General features: G+C 36.6%; 1 pseudogene; it reads left to right on the top strand.

The window, feature by feature from the left end:
• Window positions 1–905: 905 nt before the first annotated feature.
• On the top strand, window positions 906–13,102 carry LOC138330701 (uncharacterized; annotated as a pseudogene).
• Window positions 13,103–17,513: the final 4,411 nt, after the last annotated feature.

Genomic DNA, 17,513 nt, shown 5'->3' with positions numbered 1-17,513 from the left:
TGGCAAATAAAGGAATAATAGAACCTTCTGATAGCCCCTGGTCCTCGCCTGTGGTGTTAGTGAAAGATCATTCTTTTAGATTTTGTATTGACTATAGGAGACTTAATGACGTGACTATCAAAGATTCACACCCTTTACCTCGAATCGATGATACATTAGATGCCCTGGCTGGCTCAAAATGGTTTTCTACCCTTGTTCTTAAATCAGGGTACTTACAGGTTAAGGTTGCAGAAGAAGACAGACCAAAGACAGCATTCTCAATACCTGGCAATGAATTATGGCAGTTCATATCCATGCCATTTGGATTGTGTATTGCACCTGGTATATTTGAGAGATTGATGGAGAAGAATATGCTATCTGCTTTTGTCTCGAACAATCAAAAAGATTGGGACCAACACATTTACCTCCTGATGTTAGCTTACCGATCAGCTACACATGATAGCACCTGTGTCTCTCCTTGTGAGATGATGTTAGGCCGTAAAGTTTCTCTGCCAATTGATTTGGTTCTTGGGCGTGTAGACTCTGTAAAAAATTTAGAATTCCATAGTGATTATGCTTACAATTTGGCAAAACATTTAGAGACTATTCATAAATTTGCACGCAACAAACTGAAAATACCAAGTGACCGAATGAAGAAGGTATATGACGGACGTGTAGAATTACATAGATATAATCGTGGCGACTATGTATGGCTGTATAACTCTCAATGTAAAGGACGAAGGAGCAAATTCCAGAAGAAATGGAATGGCCCTTAGTCCTTGACCGTCTTAGCGACAACATTTACCGTATCCAGTGAAGTACAAAGTCAAAGCCAAAGATGCCAACTGTAACTGTTTAGAGGATTTAAAAATATTATTAAATATTAATCCTGAACATACTAGCAAATTATTTTATTGCTGGAGTGCATGTTTTCCTGCGGCTTATGCAGCAATACTTATCGCTTCAGGGCGAGATATTTGGCCAAGAGGCACATGCTGGAGCAGCACTCTGGTTTTGTTTGCTCAACGTCCATGCATGCCTGTTCGAAGGATGGGAGGCTCCCTCCGTATTTACATTTGGAACTTATGTGGTAGAATGTCCGTCTGACAAGACCTTAAAGTGAATAGTCGGGCACCTCGCACAACATACACGCAACACTACGCATACATGGGAGGCCGTCCTTACATGACCATAGCTGTTAATAGGACGTTAATGAATCAAACAAACAAACAAACAAAAAAGTCTAAATGCGTTCATTGACCTTCCAAAAGTTCTCACATATTAATACGACGGTCAAGTTCTGCTTACGTTTCCCAGCTCTGACCATTGAAATAAAGAAAAATTGAAAGCATTGAAAGCGAGGCTGCGTGGAAATGTAACCACGGAGCATAGTCAGCCGGGAGGACGTTTTAGGATTCCTATACTTTAAATTAATTTCTGCGTACGCAGACAGGTTTTGACGAGAGATTTTATTTTTTTATTTCATAAGAAATTATCCTGGATACATTCACACCATTTTTACCGACTTTAGCCATCCTTGCCCGACTGTTCACTTTAAGTGGTACTTTTTGCCTTCAGTGGTATACCTCAATAAAAGTGTGTCCAGGACGTCCCTATGCGGTCTACTGGTCCATAATAAAAGAAGGTACCACAAAAGAACGGACTAAAGTCTGTCCATCTGTTTCGTCCTGATATACACTCTAGGGCCATAACTCCTACCGCCTTAGAATGAATTGCATTCGGAATATGCTCGGAAAATACCATACGGTCATTTAGCGGCATTCGGAATAACCTCACCGGTGTTCGATTTTGCATTTGCGCGCCAATATTGTGATCTCGCGAGATTTATCGATATTTTCCAAAAGCACATGGAACAGATTATGGAGGAAATGGAGGTGGTAAACCACGTGAGTTATATGGGATTTCTTTTTAAAACACGGTTGGCTACGGGTCACTAAATTAATTTACTGTGTGTCTTTTAGCTTGAATTATGAAAGGTGTCATTGTTTGTTTACAGGTAATACGATAATATCGGAAAATGATTTTGCAATTCGTTGCATTGGCTCACGATCACGTTTTGAGACCAGAGTCAATGGCGAATGTTGGGAGACAATGTTTAGAATTTATTTTAAATTCGCCTGGCAGTTTCGCCTCGTGAAGGCATATATTTTAACAAAAGTGCAGAATCCTAACTGATATTAAAAACTACAGAAACCATTTCGGAGTAGAGACCGATTCGTTTTCATTTTATGGAAACATTCTGTCCTTTTGTGACAGGAACGGCATCGATTTTATTCCAACTTCAACATGCTAATTTAGCGGATACATTGTACATTGGTTTATCAGAATTATGTACGTATTTTGTTAGATTTGTTTTCCATTTATTTGTTTCATGACAACAAAAATTAACTTGAAAATTGTTTCATTTGGAGATTATTGCAGTGTATTGAAAGTTAACACGTGCACGTGCTGAATGAACAAAATGGAGGGCGACTCTACTTTGATATTGGAACTCATATTTTCTGTATTGTGTTTAATTTTAATATTTCTTGTCATTGCAATCATTGTCATGGGAAATTTTTGTTTAAATGGACTCGATTGTTTCAAAGATGGAACCAAGATTTCCAGTAGTACTTTAGTTCTGGTAAGTATACTCTTTCACATCGACATAAATGACTTCCACGATTACTTGAATCTACACTATTTACAGAAGACAGCATCATATACAAGACAATACAACAGGTCGGGCGTTTTGCTAATCTGAGTTATTTTCGCTTATAAAGACGACTTTCGCCCATATGGGCCCTAAAAAATCGCCCAAATAACCTTTGACACCACGAAATACGTGCACCGGCGCATGCTTTACGTGTCGAGGCCCTGTGCTGGTACATCTCAAGCGTATAAAAAGCACGACAAAAGTGCGCTCCGTAGCAATAACAAAGCAGCAGACCAATTCTGCCGAGACGTACCGGAAAGTAAAACACCATTTTTTCACATTTTTTACCCAAATTTCTTCCCCTACACCACACATTTGGTTAGCAAGCAGTCGTTCATTCTAGCTACATCCGGTACCAATTTCCTTCAGCTAATTAAAATTGGTTTTATAAAACAATTCGGCCTGGGAATCACAGTGTCATCCGACACTAGAACACTGTATTTGAACGTTCTATGCTATTTTTGAATTTTCTAGGAATCTATATAAACCGATTAATAATCGATGATTGATCGTAAATATATTAACCGATTATTAATCGATGATTGATCGTTTGACATCAACCGATTATTTCCGATGATCGATTGTAAAATGTTTACCGATTTTCATCAGTATATAATACCCATTCAGTAGTGATGAAAATCGGTCAACATTTTACAATCGATCATCGGAAATAATCGGTTGATGTCAAACGATCAATGCATTAAGTGATATAAAATTGTCTGTATTAAGTGATACCATTTGCTTATATATATATATTTATACATCTTGATGTCATTGTTTTCAAATTGTTAAAAATGGTCCATGTCTTAAGTGGTTTAAAATGGTCCATGTCTTAAGTGGTATAAAATTATCTTTGTCTTAAGTGGTATAAAAATGGTCCATGTATTAAGTAGAAATATTTGTTAAATATTTACGTCTTTGTGTTATTGTTTTCAAATTGTTAAAATGATCCATGCCTTAAGTGGTATAATTTAATAAAATTGTCTGTATTAAGTGGTACATGTACCATTTGTTAAATATATGTACATCTTGGTGTCATTGCTTTCAAATTGTTAAAATGGTCCATGTATTAAGTGGTATGAAATTGTCTGCATTAAGTGGTACCACTTGTTAAATTTATAGTACATCTTGGTGTTTTGTTCAAGGTGGTTTAAAATGGTCAGTGTCTAATGAAGACATTTTTTTAATGTAACCATTCTGCCAATAATATATAACACATATATAAATTACCTTCTATTCGCTAAAGTTATTTGATTGACTTTATATAATATACATTATGCTATTAATTTTTGACGGAATGTCAAACTCCTGTGATCTAGTATACGATAGTAATGAGATCATCAACTGGCCTAGTTATATCGCATTCAAAATTTTTGAGATTCGTAACTTTGGAACACTTACCGTACTGCAACTAGTGTTATATTATTACTATTGATCGTTATATGAATACGAACTTTTTGTTTTGTATTTTTTGTTGCAATTTTCGTTACGTGTTCTTTGTGTGTTTCAGTCTCATGCTTTAAGTTTTACTATGTTTTATGCGTCGTTACTTTTTTATCTTTTGTTTTCGTTAGTGTTTCTGAGTTCGGTTTATCAACGTTGCCTGAAGCCAAAAGGTAAGATTGATATTATTAATTTCGTTTTGTAGTTCGTTATGGTATCGTGGTATGGAAGAATTATCATTGAGTCAATTGTGCTATATCTATATAAACCCAGAGGCCTGATGGTAGGCAAATATACACAAACAGTCGCATTATTACATAATAGGAATTCAAAATTTTGCATACAGTAAGGCTGTACCCCATGGGCCTAAGGGGCTTGGCCAAAGGGGGTCAACCTGGCTATTTCCAGATAAACAACCTCTCTGAAATTAAGCCTTAGCTAACACTCATTATCCCTATGATGGGTAACACTCCTATGCTTTGTAGTAGGACCGATTCCAATTATAAGACTTTTTTGGTAATTACTAAATAAATCAGGTGTGCGAAAAGAATCCCTGGGCTGATCATAGCTGTCAATGAACCGTAAAACATAAACAAACAAAACTGGGCCTTGTTTTATCTTGTTTATTTATTACAACTTATTGTTCATTGGCCTGGACAGAAAATACATATATTAGAACACGAGAGGTAGTATATTAGCAACACTAAAGGAATTCAGTTTTAAAAGTGTTGACATTAGTGGTAATGTAATGAACACATCGTTAGAATATAGTCACTTTATATTGATTTGTTTTAAGTCCACCATCATCAAACAATGGAGCGGTTGCAACATCAAGGGACAGAACCGCTGGTCCTAAGTGATGATGATTTAAATAACGGTAAGTGTTTCGTCTAACAATGTAGAAGATCCAATATAATGTGATCAAAGCCAGTAGCGATGGAGTTGCGTTATATAGAGCTCATATAATGTGATCAAGATTTGGGAGATATAAGGTTGTTTTATATAAATCATCTATATGAGATTATGGTTGGAGCGTATAGTGACTATAATAAATTGCCCTTTCCGAAATTGTTTAGGTTTATTATGCTATTTATATTGGTTTGAATTATTGTTATTTTTTGTTTTTGATGGTCTGTTGTATAAGGTGATTGATGGCTTCATTTGAGGAAATGCTGTGTGATTGATGATAGTTAAGTATTGCTATTCGACAAGGACGTGAGCTGAAATGTTTAAGTCTTTTAATTCAATCCGGCTTTGAATTTTAAAGTTAAATTTGTGGTTTCTATGTTGCAGCTAGTGCAGAAACTATTGTTTGATAAGCGAATGAGATGAGCAGCTAGACTCCTTCAACATCTCAGGACAATCACTAACACAAATATGACAATGAGCAAATTATATACCCCATGTACTTCGACAAAATGTGTGCAAGCATGGAGAATGACGATGAGGAAGACTTGAAAAGTCCATCCAGTGCATTAAAGATCGGATTTGACATCCAACGAATGACAAACCTTAAGCTAGGATTGGCATTGAAATCTGATGACAAAGACCAAAAGAGGGAAGCGGGAGAATTTACAACGCTTCTGAAAATTAGTATTTCAGTATCCAGAATGGCACATCTAAAACTTAGAGAGGACCGCATGAACAGGCCTCACAAGCCTCTTCCGATACCGCAGGATTTGTCCATCCTTGGAGGACGAGTTTCATTTTAAGGATTTTTTTTTTAATTTTTGATTTTCGAACATTTTACACAGTATATATAAATGGACACTAACACACAAACACTTGCATATGCACTCATTCACAATACTTAAGAACATCAAATTGTACGTTATGAGACATCCATAAAAACATACATGTATATTAACCATTAATAGCAAACCATAACGCACATATATGCATGCTCTCACTCTCTCTCACACACACACATACATACATACAGACAGACATACTAAAGAAGAAAGATAAGGAAGAAGAAAGAAGAGGGAGGAGGTACCGTTACACATACACTATATTATAGTTTAAATATATTATATTAAATAAAAAAAATAATGAAAAATTATTCTGAAGAGTCGTTGTGCTGATCAGCTATATAAACCCTAACAAAAGATAAAAAGAAAATTAAAGTAAGTTAGTTGTAGTAAAAGACTAAGTGAAAGGCTAGGGTAAAGGTATATACTTAAAGGTCCAATAAAGGTTTCCATTTCCTCCAGCCTATTTCAAATTGCCTTTTAACATGGTCACTTTGACTAAAAAACATATATTTTTGAACTAAAAAATTATCCTTAATTATATTAATAAGAACATTGATATTTAAGGAGTTGCTAAGACATCTGGTTTTATAAATGTAATGTTTCATAATTATCAAAATTTCATTGTCAACAGAGCTACAATTTTGTAAAACTATTCCAAAAAGAAATGAATCTTTATTATATGCAAAGGGAATAAACAATAAATCTAATACAGTTTTAAAATTTTGAAGCAGAGTTTGCACCTCTTTGCATTCCCATAGGCAATATATAATTTTCTCCCTTTCTGTATTACATAAAGTACACATAGAACTAGGATTTATTCATATCTAATGATGGAAGGTATTAGTAACTAATATTATCATTTTAAGGAAATTGGAATGAACGTTAAGAAGACCTTTGAAAATTACAAACGGGCTGTAATGTTGTTGGAAACACGGCTTTTGACCTACAACAAGCGTCGCTCAGGAGAACTAGAGGCTTTGAGGTAATTGTATTTTTTTTATATTGTAACAGGTTTCGTACAGGTCTAGAAAAACCCTTGAATTTAATGTCCGTCTAGAAAAAACCCTCGACAATGACATTGAGCCTTGAAAATCAATAAATGATGCTAGGTACTAACTATTTTAGGTGGTCGAATTTACTAATTTAGTCATTTCGACCCAAGTATGACGGTCAACTTAAAATTACTCATTGACAGGCAAATGCACATCAGAATCTGGAAAATTACATGTTGACATTTTACAGGGTAGACAGGTCTAAGACCTGTTTATTTTTACGCATTTGGCGTAATTATTGTGCTTTTGACATTGATTTTACGCCATTACGCGCAAGCACGTAAAATTACGCATTGGCACATATAGATAGATTATACAATTTCATAATAATTAGTAAAAGTTGAAAACCTCTGTTTAGGTCCAGTCAACATTTTGAACGGATTAAAGTGAGATTTCGGTCTAAATATTTTGGTTGAAATGTGTTCCTGGTACCTCCAGACTATGCATTTCAATAAAATTATGCTCCAAATCCATCTGGAATTGCCCGAAACCATACATCCAAGTTAAATTATGCGAACGACTTTTTAAGGGGGTGTGTCCAATCGAGCCAATGGAAGTGCTGTATTTAGCGGTGCGGTGTATAAAATCGGATTCGGAGTAGGAAATATCCGGATTTCCGTAAAAGTGTAGGTTTCGTTTTTGGACAATAGGAAATGGACATCACACAAACTAACATCCAAGCTATATGTGATAACAAAATAATAAACATTTTATGCATTCAGCACATTTTCAAACGATGGTTTAAATCTTTTGTAAATTATACATTGCATTAAATTAAAATAAAATATAAAATGAGAAGCCAACGCCACTGGTCGATTCCACAATGTTTCCAGTGATGGTTTTATTAAATTAAATGCAATCAGTATAGGATTTAATATCCGATACATTTTTAGCCCACCATCATCAGATGGTGGGCTATTCAAATCGCCCTGCGTCCGTGGTCCGTGGTCCGTCCGTAAACAATGCTTGTTATCACTATTTCTTAAAACTGCTGCAGGGATTTTGTTCAAACTTCACATGGAGGGTCCCCTTGGTCCATATTTGTGCCATACAGATTTTGAGGCTGATCGGAAAAACAAGATGGCCGCCAGGCAGCCATCTTTGATTTTGGCAGTTGAAGTTTGTTATCGATATTTCTTGAGAACTACTGAAGGAATTTTGTTCAAACTTCACATGGGGGTTACCCTTGGTCCCTATTTGTGCCATACAGATTTTGAGGCTGATAGGAAAAACAAGATCTTGGATTTTGATAGTTAAGGTTTGATATCCCCATTTCTCAAGAAGTGTTGAAGGGATCTTTCTCAAATTTAATATGTAGGTTCCCCTAGGGCCCTTGTTGTGCATATTGCATTTTTGGACCAATCGGTGAACAAGATGGCCGCCATCTTGGATTTCGATAGTAAAAGTTTGTTATGGCTACTTCTCAGATAGTACTGAAGGGATCTGTCTCAAATTTCATATGTAGATTTCCCTAGGGACCTAGTTGTGCATATTACATTTTGGGACCGATCGGTAAACAAGATGGCCGCCAGGCAGCCATCTTGGATTTTGTTATTCAAAGTTTGTTATCGCTATTTCTCAGAAAGTACTGAAGGGATCTGTCTCAAAATTCATATGTAGGTTCCCCTAGGGCCCTAGTTGTGCATATTGTGATTTGGGACCGATCGATCAACAAAATTGCTGCCAGGCAGCCATCTTGGATTTTAATATTCAAAGGTTGTTATCGCTATTTCTCAGAAAGTATTGATGTGATTTTTCTCCAATTTCACATGTAGGTTCCCCTAGGGCCCTTGTTGTGCATATTGTGATTTGGGACCGATTGATCAACAAGATGGCCGCCAAGGAGTCATCTTGGATTTTGATAGTTGAAGTTTGTTACCGCTATTTCTCAAAAGGTACTGAAGCGATCTGTCTCAAATTTTATATGTAGTATGTTTGAAAAAGTTTAAAAAGTAGAGAAAAGATCCATCTTTCCTTTGTCAGATATAGATCATTCTTTGGTGGGCGCCAAGATCCCTCTGGGATCTCTTGTTGTATCTGCAATTTTGTTTGTTGCAGTATTTATTTAAATGTTCACAATACTTTAAGTCTCTTTTCTAATTTGTATATATATTGTATTACAGTCTTGAAAACTACAAGTCAAGATCGCAAGGATTGGACGAAGCAGATGGGGCACTGATTGGGGAGGACCTAACGGACTTGGAGAAATACCTTGTAACGAGCCAGGAGTTGATCCAGATCAGAGGAAACGTATGCACGTTAAACGCAAATATTTTTAGTTATCGTATTATCGGTATAATGCAGGGGTTCCCCCAGGAATTTTTTAAAGGATGGCAAACAGCGGATAAAGATTTATTTTTCCAAAAATATTGTACTTTTCATGTACGATCGTGTGCAATTAAAATCAAAATATTATATATATATTTCCTATTTTTAATATACAATTACCTCAGGCTCTTATATTCTCACTTCTGCAACTTACAATGTATTAGCCCTCTATGAGCACTTAAAAGGTCCTTTTTGTGGAAAGTGATAAATTTCTAAAGGGTGGTGATCTGAAATTAAAGGGTGTTAAAATCTGCCGTGCAAAATTAAAGGGTGGTAAAACCGTCACCCCATAATGGCTGGGGGAAGCCCTGTAATGACCAATAAGGATACCCGGGCCCGTATTCATGAAACGAACTCGGATTGAAAATCAGAGTTTTACACTCAAAATCTGAGTGCAAAATTGTCTGAGTGCATAATCAGTATTCATGAAAAAAGGAATGAGTCTAAACTCAAAATTTTGAGATACTCCCTGACCTGTCTCAGATTTTTTGAATTCGCACTCAGATTGCAAAGTTTTGGAATATTGAACTCCTTTGCGTTCAATGGTAAAATCCCGAGGAGTTCCGAGTTCACACTCAGATTGTTTCATGAATACCAATTTTAGACTCAAGATTTTTTTAGTCTCATATTTGAGTATGCACTCAGATTTTGAGTGTCAAATCAGAGTTCGCTTCATTAATACGGGCCCCCGTCCCGTATTCATGAAGCCAACTCAGATTTCACGCTCAAAATCCTGATTGTGCACTCAGTTTTTGAGTGCAAAACTAATGATTTTCAATCCTCATTTTGTGCTGGTGCGCCCCCAGGGGGGCAGGGAGGGGGCCCCAAAGGGGTAATTTTGGGCAAATTTCAAAAATCTTCTCAAGACTGAGAAACAGCAGGGCTTAGCCAATTGGTATGTGAGAAGGTCTATGGTTGGGGAAGAAAGTTTCCACATTTCAACTTCCTGGTTTTAAAATTGGGGCCCCCGTGGGTGGTGGGGGGGGGTTTACCTTGTATTGGAGACGGACTTCACACAGAGGCAAAAAGTACGCGGACGGACTTGATAAACAGACTTCGCGTGTATGTTTTGCGAGGTGAGTGTACTGGGAGACTGCGGTATGTTCGTGTTGTGTCTTGTATAGTGGAACTGTTGCCCTTTTTAAAGTGCTATATCACTGAAGCATGCCGCCAAAGACACCAAGCAACACACCCCACACGGTCACATTATACTGACAACGGGCGAACCAGTCATCCCACTCCCCGTTTGCTGAGCGCTAAGCAGGAGCAGAAACTACCACTTTTAAAGACTCTGGTGTGTCTCGACCAGGGGACAGAACCCAGAGCCTTCCTCACAGGGGCGAACGCTCAACTCAAGGCCAAAAGTAAGGCGGTGCCAAGGTAGGCATTAGGAAAGATAAAGTCAGTTAGGAAGAAGAGAAAAGATAACATCCTAAATTTAGTCGCCTTTTACGATCATGCAATAGAGGCAGCAGGTACAATTCTAACGCCCTATAAGGTATTCATATCGCGGTCGAGTGAATTACTTGGCACCCCGGGTAATTCATTTTGGTCATTTCGACCGAAGATCTAGGCGCTTCAATCGGTTCGCATTTCACTGAAAATGACCAGTGAGTCGAGAGGAGACAGACCAGTGGAGTCAATTTGATCGAATGATTCATCAAAATCATCGATTTCATAGGTGGGTGAAGTTATTTCTTCTTCACTTCTACTAAAATCTATTATACTTGACCGAAAATGTCATGTCGTGTATAAATGTTTGATGTTCCATTTCGTACAATTTGTGAGATATGTTTTAAGGGGGAGATATTTGACTTTGCCAGTCACAAGTCCGAGTATGTAAAATAGGTAGAGTATGCTTAAATTAACTGTTTCTGTTCATATTCTATACTATTTTAGATTCAAATAACTACCCCTAAAACCACAATTAACCTCAATTATCTGGACTTTAAATGACATTTACGTTTTTTCATATAAACATTACATGAAGAAATACTTTCACCTACCTATGAAATTCATGATTTGCTCTTGAGTAATCAAAAGAAAAATACTCCAGATACACACAAGCTTTGCAAAGTGTTGTGAGTGCCGAGATTACCTATCATGATAGAAGGTGAAGGTCGCTGAAATATTGCCAAATGGTTGTGAAGATCTGCTATGCCCTTGTTAATATTTTTTATGAAAATTGTGTTTTATAGCTCGTGTCAAACGATGCTCACATGAGGCTGAGCTTCATAATTGGTAAATGGATATAGCTTCTCGGCTACATCTACCACATAAGTACGGCTACAACTACCACACTGTATACAATTCACTCCGGCTAAAATATTTGGTCATAACTTCCGGTAAATATGACGTGCCATCAGCAGTGAAATATCGGTAACTACTTTACCTTGTGTTACTAGTTATCCAAAAGCAGTAATGTATAAAGCATATTATGTGGTATCTTTGCGATGTCGTTGACTCTTCATACAGACTTTAGTACATAAAAACAGATGGCAGTTTAGAAGAAATGAAAAATCTGCAGCAAGCGAAGTGTACGGTTTGGTCTTTTGTTTTGATTCGTTGAGAGACCAAACCGTACACTTCGCTTGCTGCAGATTTTTCATTTCTTCTAAACTGCCATCTGTTTTGATCTACATCTACCACATAAGTACGGCTACAACTACCACATAAGTACGGCTACATCTACCACATAAGTACGGCTACATCCACCACATAAGTACGGCTACATGTACCACATAAGTACAGCTACATGTACCACATAAGTACGGTTACAACTACCACATACATGTAAGTACGGCTACATCATTACATAGACTCATGTACCACATAAGTACGTACGGCTACATGTACCACATAAGTACGGCTACAACTACCACACTACATCATTCCGGTATCGCTTTGGGGTAGTGTTTAATTAGAGAGAGCACTTGCAAGTACAAATTTGTATAAATACACGAGTGTACCTACCACATAACCACGGACACGTCTCTACCACATAAGGTCATGCTGGACCTAAACAATTCAAGCTACCACATAAGAAATACTAAAATACCATATAAGACAATTACCACTTAAGTTCCAAATGTGGGTACGTCCGAAGGTTCTTGTACGAAGCAATATGGAGAGTGGCCTGAAAGTGGAAGAAGAGTACAACTCATTTTTACGGTCCACATCCACTCTTATTACAACCTTCTCCGGACAAAATGACCAGAGCAAGACAAACCGAAGCATTTCCAATCAGAAAACGATGAAAAGAAAGATAGAAGATAGTCGGAAGGTTGAGATTGATACAACGCTGAAAGGGTTCAAGGAGATGGATGAGTGAGAGAGAGGAGGAACAATGGGAGTTAGAGGAAATTACAGTAACAGAGGAGACCAGAAGAGACCGAAGCCTAAGTAGCAATAGTAGGAGAAGTAGCAGCAGTAATAGTAGTAGGAGTAGAAGTAGTAGTAGTAGAAGAAGTAGCAGAAGTAATGGAAGTGATAACAACAGAAGGAGCAGGACAGAAGGGAACGAAAATAAAGACCGCAAGATGGATTATTATCAATGTTGGGGGGAAAGGTACGAGATATCAGCTTCAACCCTTGCTCATCAATGCTGATGTGCCGAATAGTTTACTACACCGGATGGTGCAAAAGAACATTGGAATTAAACCTCAAATTGCGTTGAAGGAGTGTATATTTATTTCATCGACAGAGACAGCACACACTTTAGGACCATATAAAATTATTATAGGAACCGTACCAGGATCCTTGTGGAGACACTATCAAGTAGTACTGGACAACTTAGGGAGCTCCAGCTGGATGTTTGTTTGTTTGTTTAATTAATTAACGTCCTATTAACAGTTATGCTCATGTAAGGACGGCCTCCCATGCATGCGGTGTGTTGCGTGTATGTTGTGCGAGGTGCGTGTTTTGGGAGACTGCGGTACATTCATGTTTTGTCTTCCTGTATAGTGGATTTATTGCCCTTTTTATAGTGCTATTTCACTGAAGCATGCCGCCGAAGACACCAAGCAACATACCCCACCCGGTCACATTATACTGACAACGGGCGAACCAGTCGTCCCACTCCCTGTATGCTGAGCGCTAAGCAGGTGCAGAAACTACCACTTTTATAGACTTTGGTGTGTCTCGACCAGGGGACAGAACCCAGAGCCTTCCTCACAGGGGCGAACGCTCAACTCAAGGCCAAAAGCGAGGCGGTGCCAAGGGAGGCATTAGGAAAGATAAAGTCAGTTAGGAAGAGGAGAAAAGATAAGATCCTAAATTTAGTCGCCTTTTACGATCATGCAATAGGGGCAGCAGGTACAATTCTAACGCCCTACCTGCAGGACCGCTCCAGCTGGAAGCTGAAGTCTACGAAACTGCATGACCTCCACAAGATCCTGGAAACGAGGACTTCATCCATTCTGGAAGATAATCAACAAAAGGAAAATTAATGCAACTACAAGTCATAAGTCATATTTAATAATTTAGGCCAATTTTAGTCTCTTGCAACATCACTACTCTACTAGCTATACCCTTCACTTCTCATACCTAATATATATAATTTATGTGTAATATGATCCTGAATTTTCATATGGGTGTATATTTACACTTAAAGTTATAATATAATTACAATCTGATTGAAATACAGATCCTTATAACCAATCCGTTCAAAAGAGGATCTGAGAAAATCCGATTAAGGGGCCTGTTCGGATGACCTTGATACCACGTGTAGTTCAGATCAATGCATTTTCTGCACTTTGTTCTGTCAGTTGAGAACGCCATTTCGCCCCAACATACCAATACGATTAGCTGTATTTTGCTCTTTGGGCGAGATGACTACATACACGGAAATAATTCTGACAAATTTTCAAACTATTTCGCCCCCTGAAATTCACTGTCAAAATTTTGCCAGCAGCAATTTTCATTGGCCATTTAAAAAGTTCACCTGTATATGACCCCTAATGAGATTTTCTCAGATCCTCTTATCTAACGTAGTACGGATCTGTATTTTAATCAGATTGAATATAATTACTTACCAGGGAATATATCTGAGAACTAATAGAAAGTCACAAGTTAATTATGCTGCATAACCACTAGTTTTGTTTGATTTGTGAAGTGTGTAAATTATGATTTTTAATATTAAGATATACACATACATGTAACTCAAGATAGACGGAGAGTATTTAGTACATGTATATTGTAGTCAAAAGACATTTTTGATAAAAAATAGTTAAACTTTTATTATTGTTATGTATGACACTAAATACATGTAGTTATGAGATAAGGGAGATAACTCCTATAGCTTTATTATCAATACATCCTAAAAAGGTCATATCATTAATATAGGCTATAGAACTTTCTAGAATAATATCATGTATAAACATACTTGTTTGTAAACATGTTGATTTTAAGTAGAGATCTAGAATTATCTATTTCCAGAAAGTTCTGTGTGTTTATTTGTTTACTGTTTTTAGTTAGATATTTCTAGAAGTAGAAGGTTCTCCAATATTCTTGAACTAGGGTTTAGCTATATATACTCCAACTGTCCAAAGCTAATCAGAACTGTAATGAGACCTGTAATGAGACATATCAAGAATTGTACAGTGCCATATTAGATTCTATTGGGAGAGCTATTGTGACTTTATCTGTGGATTATTACAACACTTTGTGTGGATTTATTCATACTACCTGGAACTTTACAAATTATCTGTGGATATTCATTTTCCTCCTGGATTTGTGATTATTGTTAATTTGAAAACCTGGAAGGATCAAGGATTATACCAGGACATTCGCATACAGATAAGTAACACTTTAAATCATCGTATTACTCTTATACCACCACCAATTACTTTAGATATTGTAAACCATCTCTGTATAATATTGTATATATAATTAGATTGTGTTTTGAATTTAGCTGCTGGTTTCTCATTTCTGTTATTCTTGCTTGTAACATTATATATAGCTTTAAGCTTATGGAGAGTACACAATACAAACCAAGCGCATTCCTGAGGTTTCTGATACAAATTACCTGTACACCAGCTTTAGATCAACGTAGCAAAACCTGAGCAGTAAATGATTAATCCCTCACCAAGTCTTGGGACGACTGAAAATGAATGCAGAAAGTTGTAATATTATTATGTACTACTATATAAAATAAGTACCAGTTCCTGATAATAATTACTTGCAATAATACAGCTAAGATATCGGGAAAGCGGAATCAAGGGAATGCAGTTAAATTAGATGAACTAATGTTCATTTTTGTACATTTAATGTAATTTAATTACCTGGCGAATATTGCATGTAAGCATGCCATGTTACAGATTAGATAGAGCTTCCAGTTTTATAGTTTTTAAAGAGTTTGATACCCCAAATTGTGGAATATCATACTAATTCATAGCACATTGTATAATGCCAAGATGCTGAGTATTTTGGCTTGGAGGCTAACTTACACATTAAGAAAATTTGTTCACTACTGAACAAAAGTGATTTTTTGAGTGTGTTACTATTATTGTTAAGTTAATAGCAGTTAATAATGTTATTAACCGCGAGTGTTTTAACCCGTGGCAGTGTTCAAGTTTTGCTTAATAGTTGAAAAACTTTTGAATTTTAAGGAATTGTCAGAAACTGTACTGTACCAGTACTGTTTTTTATGATGAACAGTACCAGACTATGAATATTAATGCATTGGGATGCTAGGTATGGATCGATGCATGGGAATGCAAGATTTTTTGTATGCATTGAGGTGCACTGTGACATGACTGTCATGAGCGGTGAGTAGAGAAATCATATCTAAATGTAAATATTTAAATAATTTCAATCCAAACATTCTTATGGAATGTGTGTGCGAGACCATACATTTTGTAATGGAATATTCATGTACTACTGTGAATATAATATGGTCAGGATTTGTTAAAGAAAAAAATCATAATTAAATATGAAATTTTAAAATTTTATTAAAGTTTTTCTTGCCCTACAAATAGATATATCTACATGTTATACATGTACATGTTAACTCTTGATATCAAAACCTATATCAATGTTGAAAATTAGGCCTACATGTATTTATGTTCAAATATTGTGATTGTATAATCCAATGAAATAGAAAGTATACCTTAACATGTATAAACATGTGCATCAGTAGATATATCCATTTTCTATTAGAACGTGGATTTACTACGATAAATACCAAGCTGCACATCGATTTCGCTTGGGCAGATTACAGAGTGAAGAAGAATATATGCATGCGACAGCAGATTTCAAAAACGGTGAATAGGTGAACGGTCACTTAATACCGGCTGGAAGTACATACGTACGACAGTCTACTTGTGCAGGCAAGGAAGGTTAAGTTTGTGAATAATATTTACAACTTACCTCTTTGGAGGACTAAAGCCGACTCTTAAGAAGGGGGCAATGTTACATACACGGCAGAACAGTTTGTTTACTAACCGCTTGTCCGAGATTGTAAATAATATGGCGCGCTGTGAACTGTCAGGCAGACGACAGCAAACTAAGTACCTACACCACTAATAATATTCATAATACGCATTGACGGTAAAAATATGTAACAAGGTACGATTCATAATCGTGTTACACATACCAGATATATACCAGATTTCGGTCTATTTTAAGCAAAGCTTCTTGACCACCTAAATCTATTAGGCCATGGGCTAGGAGGGTCCCACATGCACCCCCCCCCCCAAACCTCCGAACCAATATTTTTCTTAACCTTTATGACCCACTGATCACAAATCAAAATGTTAACATTGCATAAGTTGGGATAAACTTCCAGTTATGACGTCATCAAGATGGCCGCCATCTCAAATTTCACTAAAAAATGAAAAATAGTCATAACATTGACATTTTTCAACCGAAGTAGACAAATGAGGTATCGAAATGACCACAATAAAACACTAAAAACATATCAGGACCAAATAACCAAATATATGTAGTGATTTTTACGCAGGAAGTGAAAAAATAGGATTTCAAGCTCAAAAATGGTAATTTTTTAGTAAATTTTTCATATTGTGCTTGACGCAACAAAAAAACGTTTTCCAACCGCAAACTATTATTTCTAATTATTTTTTGTCCACTTATAAATCAGTTTAAACAAAAACAAGGAAAAAAAAACAATGTTAACATTGTATAAGTTCCGTTATGACGTCATCAAGATGGCCGCCATCACGAATTTCACTAAAACTAATGAATAATATTCATAACATTTGGCATTTTTCAACTGAAGTAGAC

Source organism: Argopecten irradians, chromosome 9 (assembly GCF_041381155.1).
Source record: "Argopecten irradians isolate NY chromosome 9, Ai_NY, whole genome shotgun sequence".
In the NCBI taxonomy this organism is placed as follows: Eukaryota; Metazoa; Mollusca; class Bivalvia; order Pectinida; family Pectinidae; genus Argopecten; species Argopecten irradians.
Note: the sequence above shows the minus strand (reverse complement) of the source record. Positions and strands in the feature narration are given on the sequence as shown.